Source organism: Adiantum capillus-veneris, chromosome 9 (genome assembly GCF_014529385.1).
Source record: "Adiantum capillus-veneris isolate H3 chromosome 9, ASM1452938v2, whole genome shotgun sequence".
NCBI lineage: Eukaryota > Viridiplantae > Streptophyta > Polypodiopsida > Polypodiales > Pteridaceae > Adiantum > Adiantum capillus-veneris.
The window spans coordinates 109,572,662-109,585,660 of record NC_140939.1 but is presented as its reverse complement, the minus strand read 5'-3'; positions in this window follow the sequence as shown (position 1 = coordinate 109,585,660).

Here is a 12,999-nt window from a genome sequence, read left to right as displayed (position 1 = left end):
TATGTGTTCTTTATTTGTATGGTTTTTGATTGGTTCATTGCATCAAAAATTACCTTCAGATCCGGCTTCTTATAAACTGCTTCCTCTGGATGATTGACCAGGTACTCATTGACTTCCTCTGCTAGCTCTAGTATTAGCTTAAACATGTTCTCTCCTTGTAGCTTGAGCCATTTCACATCATTATTGATGTGTATGTCTTCTTGTTTCAAGCATCTCTTTCTTCAATCGAATCAGCTCATCAAATTTTCTCAGACGTGCAATTTGTCACCTCTTCCTCTCTATTTGTTGCTGCTCAATGACCCCCTCCAACCCACTACCTCCTTTTCCCTATTGGCTACTCGATGGCCCCTTATCTCAGCAAGTTGTCCTCTCACAAGAAGATTTAGAAATTTTCTCATGTAGGGAAAGGGAGACTTTTTCAGTGTTTTTCATACAATGCATAACATCACGAGCTTTTGCTCAGGAGGCACCACATACCTAGCTAGGTACAATTGGGGGCAAGGGACCGCTGCCCCCCCCACTGGGCCGGCTGTCCCCCTATCCCCAATCGTACCTAGCTAGGTATGCCGTGCCTCCCTCACAGAAGCTCATGGTGTTGCATTAAGTCATAATGTGGGAATTATTGTGAGATTGTGTCTAAAAACTGATGGTCGGGTGTTGCCAGCTTCCCATCTTGCTAATGATCCCTCTAGACCTATTCTACAATGCTTTTAAGTGCAGCTCCCCTACTTGTTCTACTTGCCCTTGCTCGGCTCTGCTCACACAATTGATACCCTAGTTCAGCTCATCCTGCAATGAGATGTACTAGTTAGCAATGGAAGAGGTTCCCCTACTTGTTGTTCATCCAACAATTGATGCCCCGGTTCAGCTCATCCGCCTGCAAGCCCCTTCAAAAATACTCTATTCATGTTTAGCTTCCACCAAGGGTTGAGGATAAATAACAACTTGCTAAAGCCACAAGGCCTTCACGAAACAAGTGCCAGAGTTGAGACAACGCTCCAACGTAAATTCCGACCTGCTGTGAATGAAGAGCGTGTGTCAGGGTGACAGTTAGAGTGGGGAGGGCATTTTATTGATGCCATGCCAACTCGCAGCTTGTCTTTTATCCATAGGCTTTCACCAAATTGCCTCCTTTTCTGCTCGGACATTGCCTTCAAGGTGCAAGCACGGGTAAATGCATTGGCAAAAGGCCTTTAGGCTTTGCCTTCGACTTCCATCTCATAGTTATTTTTCCATAGGCCTACATTTCTCGAATAAGATGTTCCTCTAGCACTTTTTCTTTCTTTGAAGTTCACCACATTTGGCATGTTTAACTGTTGGGGTAAGCCTTGGCTTACACTCATAGCGTGAACACTCCCTAAAAAGCCAAGCATGCACCATAAAGTGCATAGTCACGTTTCTCTATGGAACCTACACATCCCAGAAAGGAATCTTGTAGATTAGGTCATGGTCCCCTTGGTGAGAGAGGAGTTAACCCTAGCGATGGTGTAGCTACCTAAGATCTCCGAGCTCTCTGTTCGCCCCTACCCTGTGATATGACCTCTCCGGCCATCTCACCCACGCTCAAAGCTAACACTAGATCTCCCAAAATTTGGGCGTCAGGCGGGCTACCCCATCATACTCTGGTGCATCTTAACTCCACGGCCATCCACGCATATGGAGTAAACGGTTTTCACCAGCACAATTACTCCCACTTTAACCCTACGGGGCCATTCCCTTGCAATGAGACAACCAACTTTTGCATGATAGTATAAGAAAACTTCAAGCAACAAGACATGTGTGGCAAGATGCTGGGTTCTTCACACAGCCACCCGCTGCCAACCCACCAAGAGGGCTACATTATGGGGCTATTGAAGGCATTTCCGCTGCATCCACCTATACTGTTGTCGCTGAGTCTCAACCAGGAGGAAGCGGAGGCCCTCATGTAGGAGGCTCTGGCAAGACTCCAGACGATAAGCCTCTGGTCATTATACCCGTTGTTCAAGTTTGCAAAACCCAAACGATCTAGAAAACAGAGCCCTTATAGCTGGCCCACGTTCCCCTGCCGAAGTTCTGAGAGGCCGGATTAAGAATCAATGGGGGGCTATAGGGGCGGAAGTAGAGACCATTCAAGCCCTGCCCAAGAATTAGTACGTTGATAGTTATTTTTTAGCTCTCCGTAATTTCCATAGTGAGTTATCTCACGCTACCAAAATCAACTAAACACTGTGGCTATTCTTACCTTTTCACTGTACATAGGCGTGTGTGAGTTAGGGAATTTTTCCCATATCTTCTTAAAACCCTCAGCTAGTTAGTCATTGGGCTAGTTGAGCCAAAAAATTAAATAAAATAAAAAAAATTAAATATATTATGGCCCATTTGTGTGTATATATTTCATTGTACATAGGGCCTAAATATAGGGAAGTTTCATAATTATTTTGGTATCTATTTAAATATTTCTACTTAGGTGTGCGTTATTTTCCTATATATGCTATGTACATTGACTCACCATTACCACAATTTTTCTTACCATTTTTCATACTCTTTATTCCTGTTAGAAGCTGGACACACCCCACGGCATCTAACTACTCGGCGGACTATTATTTTTTGTAATTATTCATTCGTTAAAGAAAACCCGATTTTTCACCTTGTAAATATTGGAACTTACAGAAGTTTCCAGCTTGTATCCCAGTTTTGATAGTTAGATGGAGTAGATGGATGATTTTGAAACTTTAGGGTTTGAGAAGTTGTTAGGTATATATACCACTTTTTGATCTTAATGAAAAAAAACCCCTTTTGTCATTTTAAAAACGAGTTTAAGTCTGTGAGTGAGCGTGTTGTGTACGTGAGAGAGAGTGTGAGCTTCGTCTTGACGCTACGTGTGCTACAGTTGTTGGAATCGAGTGCGGAGAAGTGCAGCGTGTTGCCCCCGACTAGAGCTACGAGCCGATACCAACATTGCGCGTGTACGGTCCGGCTTTGGGAGCTCCTTCTACGAGCTTCATCGGTTGTTTGGGTGAGCATATGTTATCTGATTTTGCATTGCAGCATATCCACACGTTCACATTGAGTAGAGCTACACATTAGGCACTTCAGATTTTGAAAACGAAGACCTGCAGATTTCGGCCAGACATCTTACGTGTTTCTGCACCGGGTGTTTTGGGTCGTGATTTTGGTTCATAGACCTTAGGGAGAGCGGCCTATAGGTATTAGTAGGGTCTCCTTCAAGTTCTATGGTGTTTTGAAAGTGTTTGATGGGTGTTGAGCTCTAGCAAGCGTTGTAGGAAGAATCCTCTTTTGCACTTTTGAAGACTGACTTAGACCATTGGTAAGGATCTCTGTAGGAATTAGTTAGGAGTCGGTCGAGTGTAGGTTGACACCTTATGCTTGCTTCCACGCGCCTGCGGGTCGAGCTTCGTCCTTAGCTGACATTACTTGTTAGGTGAGTTCTCGCTGTGCTGACGTCCGTCGCGGCGTATCCGTCCAACATTGGCGCCGCTGCCGGAGACGGAAACCTTAGGTAGGTGACCGAGACTAATCCTTGAGGATTGGGATTTTTGGCTTGCCAAGAGTCTCGCTTTACATTTAGATAGGATCAGAGGGTGGAGGACTCTCTAAGGAGAGCTTGAGAGTCCGGAGAGGCCAAAGAAGCAACCAAAAACACCATTATCACCATTTCTTCATGATAGGTAGGAGTAGAGTAAGTAGAACATCATGATTCAGATCTAGAGCATTTCATGTATGTACACTTGTTTGGTAGAATCATTACAAGCCTGTAAAAGACGCAAAAGTGTGGTTGAAAGCCTAATTGAAGCTCAAAAGTTACTGTGAGTGTTTCTGATAGGTCTATAGAGCATCAAGAGCATTCCTGTCAAAAAAAAAAAAAAACTTTAATTTTAAGCCAGGAGACATCTTACGCGTAGGATGTCTACAGGCCAATCTGGGAGGAATTTTGGGATTTTGAGTTGACCAGTGTGTTGTGAAGGTAGGGTTTACCCTAATTTCAATTGGAAAGTGGAAATTTGGCCATCTCTTGACAAGATAAGGCCAGAAAGACTGAAATTGCTAGACATCCTACCCAATTAGTGCCAAAACATTAACTTGAAACCAAAACCATAAGATGGCTGCATGAGTGTGTCTTGCATGATATATTGAGTGACTGAAAGGGGTTTCACCTCATTCGGGTAAGAAAATTGGGTTCAAAGTGGACTTTAGCACTTTTGACTGAAAAAAACAAAAACAACTGAAGTTTGGGACTTTTTGACATCCAAATCAAGATCTAAGCATACCACTGGGATACTGACATCAAGGGGAAGCTGTGGAACAAATCTGGGGTCAAACAGGCCAAAAAGAAATCCTACGCTTAGGATGTCTTCTGAGTGATTTGGGACTCCAAACTGAAATCTGAGTATACCAAGGTGATCAGCAGCTCAAGGAGAGCTTAAGTCTTGCATTTAAATCCATTCTGATGAAAAAGACATCCTACGCGTAGGATGTCTAATGCAAGAAAATGAAGCCATAATTTGACTTTGAGTAGTGTAAGGTGTTATATAGCCTAAGGCAAGCCTGCTAGACAATTTTGGTCCAATTTGGAGTTGATTAGACTGATCAATACCATCAACAGGTAGTCGGAATAGATTTTTGACTCATTGACCAGCTTATAGAAGTCCAAATCAAAAAGTAAAAGCAGCTGTAAGCTCAGCACAAGAAGGGGAAACAACAATGCAAAAAATCCAGGCAAAATACAGCAGGAGACATCCTACACGTAGGATGTCTATTGGGCCATACTGCAGAGAAAATTTGACCTGGCCTAGACAGTGAGGTTCCATTTGGCTTAAGGGTTCCAGAACTTCTTTCAGAAGTGAATTTGGACCTTGGTTGCCCATTTGACAAGGCAAAGACTGAATTCAGACTTTTCGCGTAAATTGGCCAACATCAGAGAAAAGTATTGTTTCAGATTAACAACCTAATCCGGAACATCAGTAGTGTATAAAATACAATAGTGGTTGAGACTAACTCTCCAGTTATACCAATCATTACTAAGATAACCTCTAGCAGATAAATGCTTTGATTCAATTGCCGAAATTAAAACTCTTGTGTACAGGTATATTCAGCAACAAAGCAAGAAGTTGTGCAGAAACTGACCCATTGCGAGGTGAGTGGTTGGAATTGTGCTAAATTTCATTGATAAGTTTGATGAATTTAAGAAGGAAGATACATTGTTAGAGACCAGAAGGTGGCAGGTGACCAGGGTAGCTTAGTGTCCACCGAAGAGAGTGTAAGTCAGGCAAGGTTAGATCCGCTAGCACCGATTATTGAGGAAGGTAGTGATACTGACACTTCGTCAGACAAATCTTTCTTCATGATGGGTAGTCAACGACCAGGAGGTTTCACCTATGATGGACCTATGCGAGGAGGAAGCACCTCCCAAAATCCTTTGAATGATTCCAGTCTTACGGTGATCTTCTTATAGGGAACAAACTCAAGAGGAGCCCTAGTCTATTCTGACTATCGAGGCCGCAAGTGCATTTGTATAGAAGAGAGGCCAACACAAAGATTGGAGATAATCCGAGTGTATGATGATGGAGATAGATTCCGAGACAAAAAGGGGAACCACTATTTAATAGTTAGCAACCATGAAGATTATAACAGATATGGAGACAATGTGGCTAAAGGGAAAATGGTTTCAAAAACTCAAGAGCCGCCACCAAACATTGATCGACACGGAGCTATTTTTATGTACGATAAGAAAACAATCAGGATTCCAATTTATAACGAGAATGTGGGAATCTACAAACACGAGAGCGAGGGTATTGTCTCTTACTTTCGCAGCAAAGAACCATACGTAGACGAACTAAGCAAAGACAAGGTTCTTTACTTATTCTCTTATGAAACTGCTACAGGGAGTTTTTGTTGATAGATACGGGAGAGAGTACCAACGTATTCTCCCAGAGGAAGTAGAAAGAGCAACAGGTCCAGGAGCATCAGCATATGCCCCTGAGGAAATTCCGAGAGCCGCCCACACCCCAAGCAAGTCAACGAATCCATTTTCAGATGAGTATGACACTACATCACATTCCACCAGACCGCAAGCATTTAACAACCAAGACCATTGAGCAAACCAGCCATCTTTGCAGGCATGGCTTCGACAAAGTGCAGCAATGGAACCATACCGAAACCGAGATGGTTATCCAGCCCCACGAGGGCTAAGAGATTTGCAAGAACCACCACACTATTCAAGGTATGAAGCAGAGAGTAAGACAAAGACACAAGGGTCGACCGAGCTTGGAGGACCACCCATGGAACGAGTTCAAAGAGAAGAACCACCTCCAGCAAGAAACGTTAGAAATTATGGCTTAGGAGCACCGTTGGGCGAGGAACCAGCCTATTACAGAAGGCCTGAGGAGGTGTATAGACTTGGGCGGGGTGATCCAATGATGAGGTTTGTAGACCATCGCAGAATTAGACCTTCTCAAGTGCAAAAATGGGTAAACAAGAAATACATAGGAAACAGAGACCCAAGGGATCATGTAGCAGCCTTTGTGCGTGTAATTAGAGCCGAAGAGGTGTTAGACTTTCCTACCCAATTTGCAGGGTTTGGACTAACCCTAGAGGATGATGCTGCAACTTGGTTTGACTTTGTGGAGCGTAGAGACTTTGAGTTGATGGAGGAAGTGTTTGACGAGTTTATTGAGGAATTCTCTCAAAGGGGAATAGCTCATAATACCGTCTCACAAATCCATAAATTCAAACAAAAAGATGGGGAATCTGTACAGAAGGCAGCCCTAAGACTAAAAAGATATGTTAAGTTCTGTCCTGTTGAAGAACTGCCAACTCAGTCCAGACTTATGCTGATATTCATCCAAGGACTAAGGAATGCAGATCTCCAGAAAGACTTACATATGAAGAGGAGCACGACGTTGAATGAGTTGACCAAGGAGGCTCTGTACCTTGTGGACAATTGTGCGGTCTACAAAGAAGGGGAGTTCAAGGACCTTGATGACGATTCATCTTCACAGCAAAGTGGGAGCAAGTCTTCCAAGACAACACTGAAAGGAGAAATAGCGGTAAACCAACAGCAGCTCGTAGATGAAGTGCTAAAAAAGATCAACTTGTACGCCAAACCCCAGGCTAAACAGCCCAAGTGGTGTGCTATTGAACAAAAATGGACAAACCATGGGACCGATGAATGTTACTATAACAAGGAATATGTGAGGGAGAGACCTTACGCTCCCCAAGCTCCTGTAGCTTCCCCTCAAGTTCCACCGATGCCTAGATATCAAGCAGGCAACTTACCAGGACCTGTAGGTGTAAAAAGACCACAACCGGTGTTGGGGCAACAACCACCCCTACCAGATTTACGATCAGTTGGTATAAGATACACACCAACGGTAACTGAATCAGAAGAAAAGGCTTTGGTGCCTATGCATGCATATTATGAAGACCCCAATGGATATGCGGCAAACCCTGTCTATTATCCACCGGAAGAACCCGCGACACCAGAACCATGGAGCATAATAGGGAATCAAGGACCTCCAACTGTTGCACAGGCCTCAGGAGAAGGAAGATATAGCTTAGATGAACGAACATTGTTGCTCATAGCCAATGGAGGCATGGGCGGACAGAGACAAGCTTACCAGCAATGAGGGGCTCAAGGAGCACCTCAACAACCCAAGGGCCCTTGTTGCAAGTGTGGCAGAGACCATTGGCTAAGAGACTGTCCTCATGATGAAATCATTAGAGTCAATGCGTATTGCCCAGAATGTGGAATTACTCATTTGATTCCCGATTTCCCTAAAAACCCGAGCAAAGGAGCAAAAACCACCTTGAACCTGTTGGAAATAGTACCTTCCAGTGGAGTATCGGAAAATGAAACAATCATACCTGTTCAGGCGGTAACACGGGCCCAAGCCCAAAGAAGGACGAAAGAACCCATAATAGAAGAACCAAAAACAGATGCCCAAAGTTCAAAAACGAAAAATCAGAGAAGCACTTGGAAAGCGAGAAAGGCGCGTAGGAAAGCCAGGAAAGAACGAGAGCAAATAGCCCTATCTGATGAGTTGAAACATACAAAGAACAGATTGGAGCGGTTCGAAGATCTAGCTAGCTTAATCTCACACACCACAATAGCCATAGCACCTAAGGAAATGGCAGAGCCCAAAAGTGCAGGATCAGGAGGATCCGTAATGGCAAACAAGGTAAACGAGCAGCTGGATGCGCTTCTAAAAGCTTATGAAGCTCGACTTAAAAAAAACCAAACCCAGGAGCAAAGGTGGATGACATATCCATACGCGGAAATAGAAAAACAAAGGTTGGATATGTGTAAAATGATGATGGAGACGGCTCAATCATTGATGGAAGACCCATTGGGTAAACCGACAAATTGCCATGACACACCAGCTCCAACCCCTATCCAACCAACAGTAGAGAAACATGAAGAAAAAAAAGGAAAAACTCACTAATGATTATGAGTCGAGAGGAGAGCCTATCATAGTGCCAAATACCACCGACGAGGCAAGTGACGGAGTCCATCCTAAAATATTGACAGAAATGGGAAAGGACGGTAACGGTCTAGATGATCTGTGGAAGCAAATCTGAGAGGCCAACGAGGCTAATAGGATGAATGACCACATGAATAGCACGAGAAAAGAAAAGAACGTGATCTTACCTCCTATTGAAGAATTTGAGGCAAGATCACAAATGAACTTTGAGAGACATTCACAAGGGGGAGACCAAGGATCTATTAGTTCGGGGCACAGCCAACCAGACTCTTTGAGAACTTTGCCCTCTTACCTAGGAGAATATGAAGCTAAGTCGGAAGTGAGAGCACTCCCATCTCAAAGATTTTCTTCTAACAAGGTGATGGATTCACAAGGATTGATTGAGCTGTTATCCACCCCGGTGGCATGCACAATCACGTTAGCAGAACTCCTAAGGTTAAGGCCAAACATGTGGACCACAATAGGAAAATGCCTAGAAAAATTTGGAGTGAAAGACCCCACCTTGAAGCTACAAAAAGGAATCAGGGAGTTGGACAGGCCTAACCTAAACACTAGGCCGGTACCATTGAATAAGGTTGGAGAATATTGTGAGGGAGAAGACGGAAACACGACGCTACCGGTAGAATTCCAAGGAGTAGTTTCCAAAGCTATTCTTGACAGTGGAGCAGGAGTTGCTATCGCCACCAAGGAAACCTGGAAAAAATGGGGAAAACCAGCTCTGAGGGCTACCAGGATGAAGCTGCAGTTGGCAGATGGGTTCATGGAGAATCCTCTTGGACTCTTGGAAAAAGTAATTGTCACTTCGTGCGGGATCGAGTATGAGCATACATTTGCAATAGTCGATTTCGACAAAAAGAACAATTATGAGATAATCTTGGGACGACCATTCATGCGACAACTGAAGATGGTCCAAGATTGGGGCTATGACCACATATACCTCAGACATGGTGAGACGACAACTAAAATACACCTAAAAGATCATAGTTACAAAGATGTAAACCAAACACCTGTGGAAGAATTTGATTCGGCTACAATAGCAGGATCAGAACTACCAGCATGGTTAGGGCAACCAAAAGAGCTATGGATGTGCGGAGCTTCACATTGTGAAAGCTTAAGAAAAGAGGAATGCGTCTTAGAAAGAGCAATTGAGGACAAAGAGTATATTCCGGAACCTTTCCCTGAAGATGCCTTGGAGCCTCTAGAATGGGAACACATACTGGTAACATTAGATGTCTGTACCATTACCGACAGTCCAACAACAAAATTTTGCGATAAGGATGGCTACGATGTGCTACCCTATTACATGGTAAGCGTTGTGCCAGAAAAAGAGACGGTAGAACCCAAACACAAGAAGAGTTTTACAACTCCTCTGAACAATTGGAAGTAAATGATGAGGCAGATAATGAGTGTTCAGACACCTCCAGTGAGCGTGGGAATGAAGCCGAGAATATCAAGTTTTATGATTTTGCTAATCAACACCCTAGACGCCAAGAATGCTATAGGAGGAAAAGAGCCGGAAGGCAAGCGAGAGAGAACCTGATGCCCAGGATAAAAGGTAAAACTCACTATTTGATGCTTGTAAAAGCAGAGGATTGTGTGAAAGATCAAATATCAGGGAAATTCTCAGAAAATCGAAAAGAACGAACGCGAGAAGAAATAAAACAGGAAAGAAAAGCTAGAACCGAAACAAAATCACAAAAATCTAAAAAAACAAAAAAAGAACCAACAAAAGACCAAGAGTGAACCAAAATGGAGCGTAAACAGAAATACCAAGAACTGAAACGGTCTTTGAGAGAGATATGGACTACTGAAGAAGATAGTGAAGGTAAAGGGGAGTCAGAACAGAGCAACATGAACGTACCACCACACTATAGGAAATTTACTATCCAAGATAGAAAAATCATCATGATACCACCAATCAGGGAGAGAACCAACCAAGAATCTTACGATGGGCCTGAAAATGCAAAAAGAATAGACCTCGCAGAACCAGGTGAAAAGCCCCAGCCGGTCTATATAGCTAACGATCTAGAGCTTGAGAAAAAAGCGCAGCTAACACAACTTCTCACGAAGTATAAGGATGTGTTCGCTTGGTCCTATAAAGACCTCAAAGGAGTTGATCCATTGATATGACAACATACAATTCCTTTAAAATCGGATGCAAAACCTAGCAAACAACGTCCTTATACATATAATGACACATTTTCCAAGCGAATCAAAGAAGAGATTGATAAACTGATGGAAGCAGAGTTCATCTATGAAATTGAACATACAGATTGGGTTTCACCCATTGTGGTAGTTCCCAAGAAGAACGGAAAACTGCGAATGTGTGTAAACCTTAAAAAGGTGAATGCAGCAACCATAAGGGATAATTATCCCTTGCCAATTACAGAACATGTCCTTGAGGGAGTGGCCGGAAACGGGTTTATTCCTTTCTGGATGGGTTTTCAGGATACAACCAACTGACAATAGCAAGGGAGGATCAACAGAAAACAGCGTTTGCAACAGAATGGGGGATTTATGCATATCGAGTTATGCCATTTGGCTTAACAAATGCACCAGCCACTTTCCAGAGGTTAATGACTCACGCTTTCAAGGAATACCTAAGGATATTCTTGGAAATTTACATGGATGACCTGTGTGTACACTCTCTTCTGCGAGAGGAACATGTTAACCATTTGCAAAAGGTCTTTGAAAAGTGCAGAACATATCGAATCTGTCTAAACCCGGAAAAGTGTGTATTTATGGTTAAGCAAGGACGAATCTTAGGACACATTGTCTCAAGAAACGGCATAACCACAGACCTAGACAAAGTCAAAGTCATAGTAGACCTGCCCAGGACTACTAATGCAAAACAAGTGCAATCCTTCATGGGGCACTGCAGATATTATCGAAGATTCATATACATGTATGCGGTTATCGCACAACCTCTGTATCGTTTGCTAGTCAATTTCGAATGGACCAATGAGTGTGAAACCTCATTCCAAAGGCTGAAGGAAACCCTTATATGCGCCCCTGTGTTAAAGGCACCAGATTGGGAGAAGATATTCCATGTGCACATTGATGCTTTAGCATATGCCATTGGAAGTATTCTAGCTCAACCTGGAGACGGAACAATGGATTTTCCGGTCTGCTATGCAAGCCGACAGCTAAACAGTGCAGAAAAGAATTACACAACCACCGAGAGGGAAGGGTTAGGAATGATTTATGCTGTAAAGAAATTTTGGCATTATTTGCTTGCAAACAAATTTGTGTTCTTCACGGATCATCAAGCTCTTTTATACCTAGTAAATAAACCTTGCAATACAGGGAGAATCGTACGTTGGTTTATTATATTGCTAGAATTTGACTTCACAGTGGTGGTCAAAAAGGGTAAAACCCATCTGTGAGCTGATCATCTTTCAAGAATACACAACGGGGAAGCTCCTCAAGGGGTAGATGATGACATACCAGATGCTTATCTTTTCAACATTGAAATGGTACCCAAATGGTCTCAGGAAATAGTTAGCATTCTCTCCTTTGGAAGTGAGTTTGATAATACAGGAGGTAGATCCAAACATCAAACAATTCGACAAACAAAAAACTTTCAGTTGATAGCAGGACAGCTGTATCATCTTGAATCTGACTCAATCCTACGATTATGTATAAATCCGGAAGAATTCGAGTGCTACCTTGAAGAGGCACACGTCCAGGGTTGTGCATTTCATTGTTCAACAGTGAAAACACACCAGAGACTGAAACAATTAGGGGTTTATTGGCCAACTATGTATGCGGATACACATTCTTATGTTACCAATTGTACAGTATGTAGTGCCAAACGACCAGTGGACCACGCAACTTTGTTTCGGGTGAACATAGCACCTGCATGGAGTCGATATATCATTGACTTCCTAACCACTAGAACGTTCCCTGAGAACATTACAAGAGCACGGGAAAAAGCTATAGAGCTGGAAGCTCGTGACTTTCAGTTAATTGAAAATCAACTCTATAAGCGGGGAAAGGACAATCAACTTAGAATCTGTGGAAGTGAAAGCGAATACCTGCTGATTCTCGAACATGCACATAGCGGAGTAAGTGGAGGCCACTTTTCAGGCGATAAGACGGCAAAAATTGTATTGACCGCAGGAATTTGGTGGCCTACATTACACATGGATGCCGATGAGTTTGTACAGCATTGTGATGCATGTCAACGCACCAAGATACCAATCAAAAGAGATGAGATGCCATTAAGGCCAATGATGGGGGCAAGAGCATTTGCAGAATGGGGCATTGATTTTGTGGGACCTATATCGCCCCCTGCATATCGCACCCATACCCAATATATTGAGGCGGTCCAGGGCGGGCAACAAGAAGAGCAACCTCTAGACACCCTTCAAGGCTCCCGTGCTGCTCAATGGGGCTGGGGCACAACACAACACAACCCAAAACAACAAACCCCCAGCCAAATCCCAACTACACAAGGGGCACCACCTAGTTTAAGAGCGAACTAGGACGCAAAAGAGGAGAATCGTTAGAGGAACCC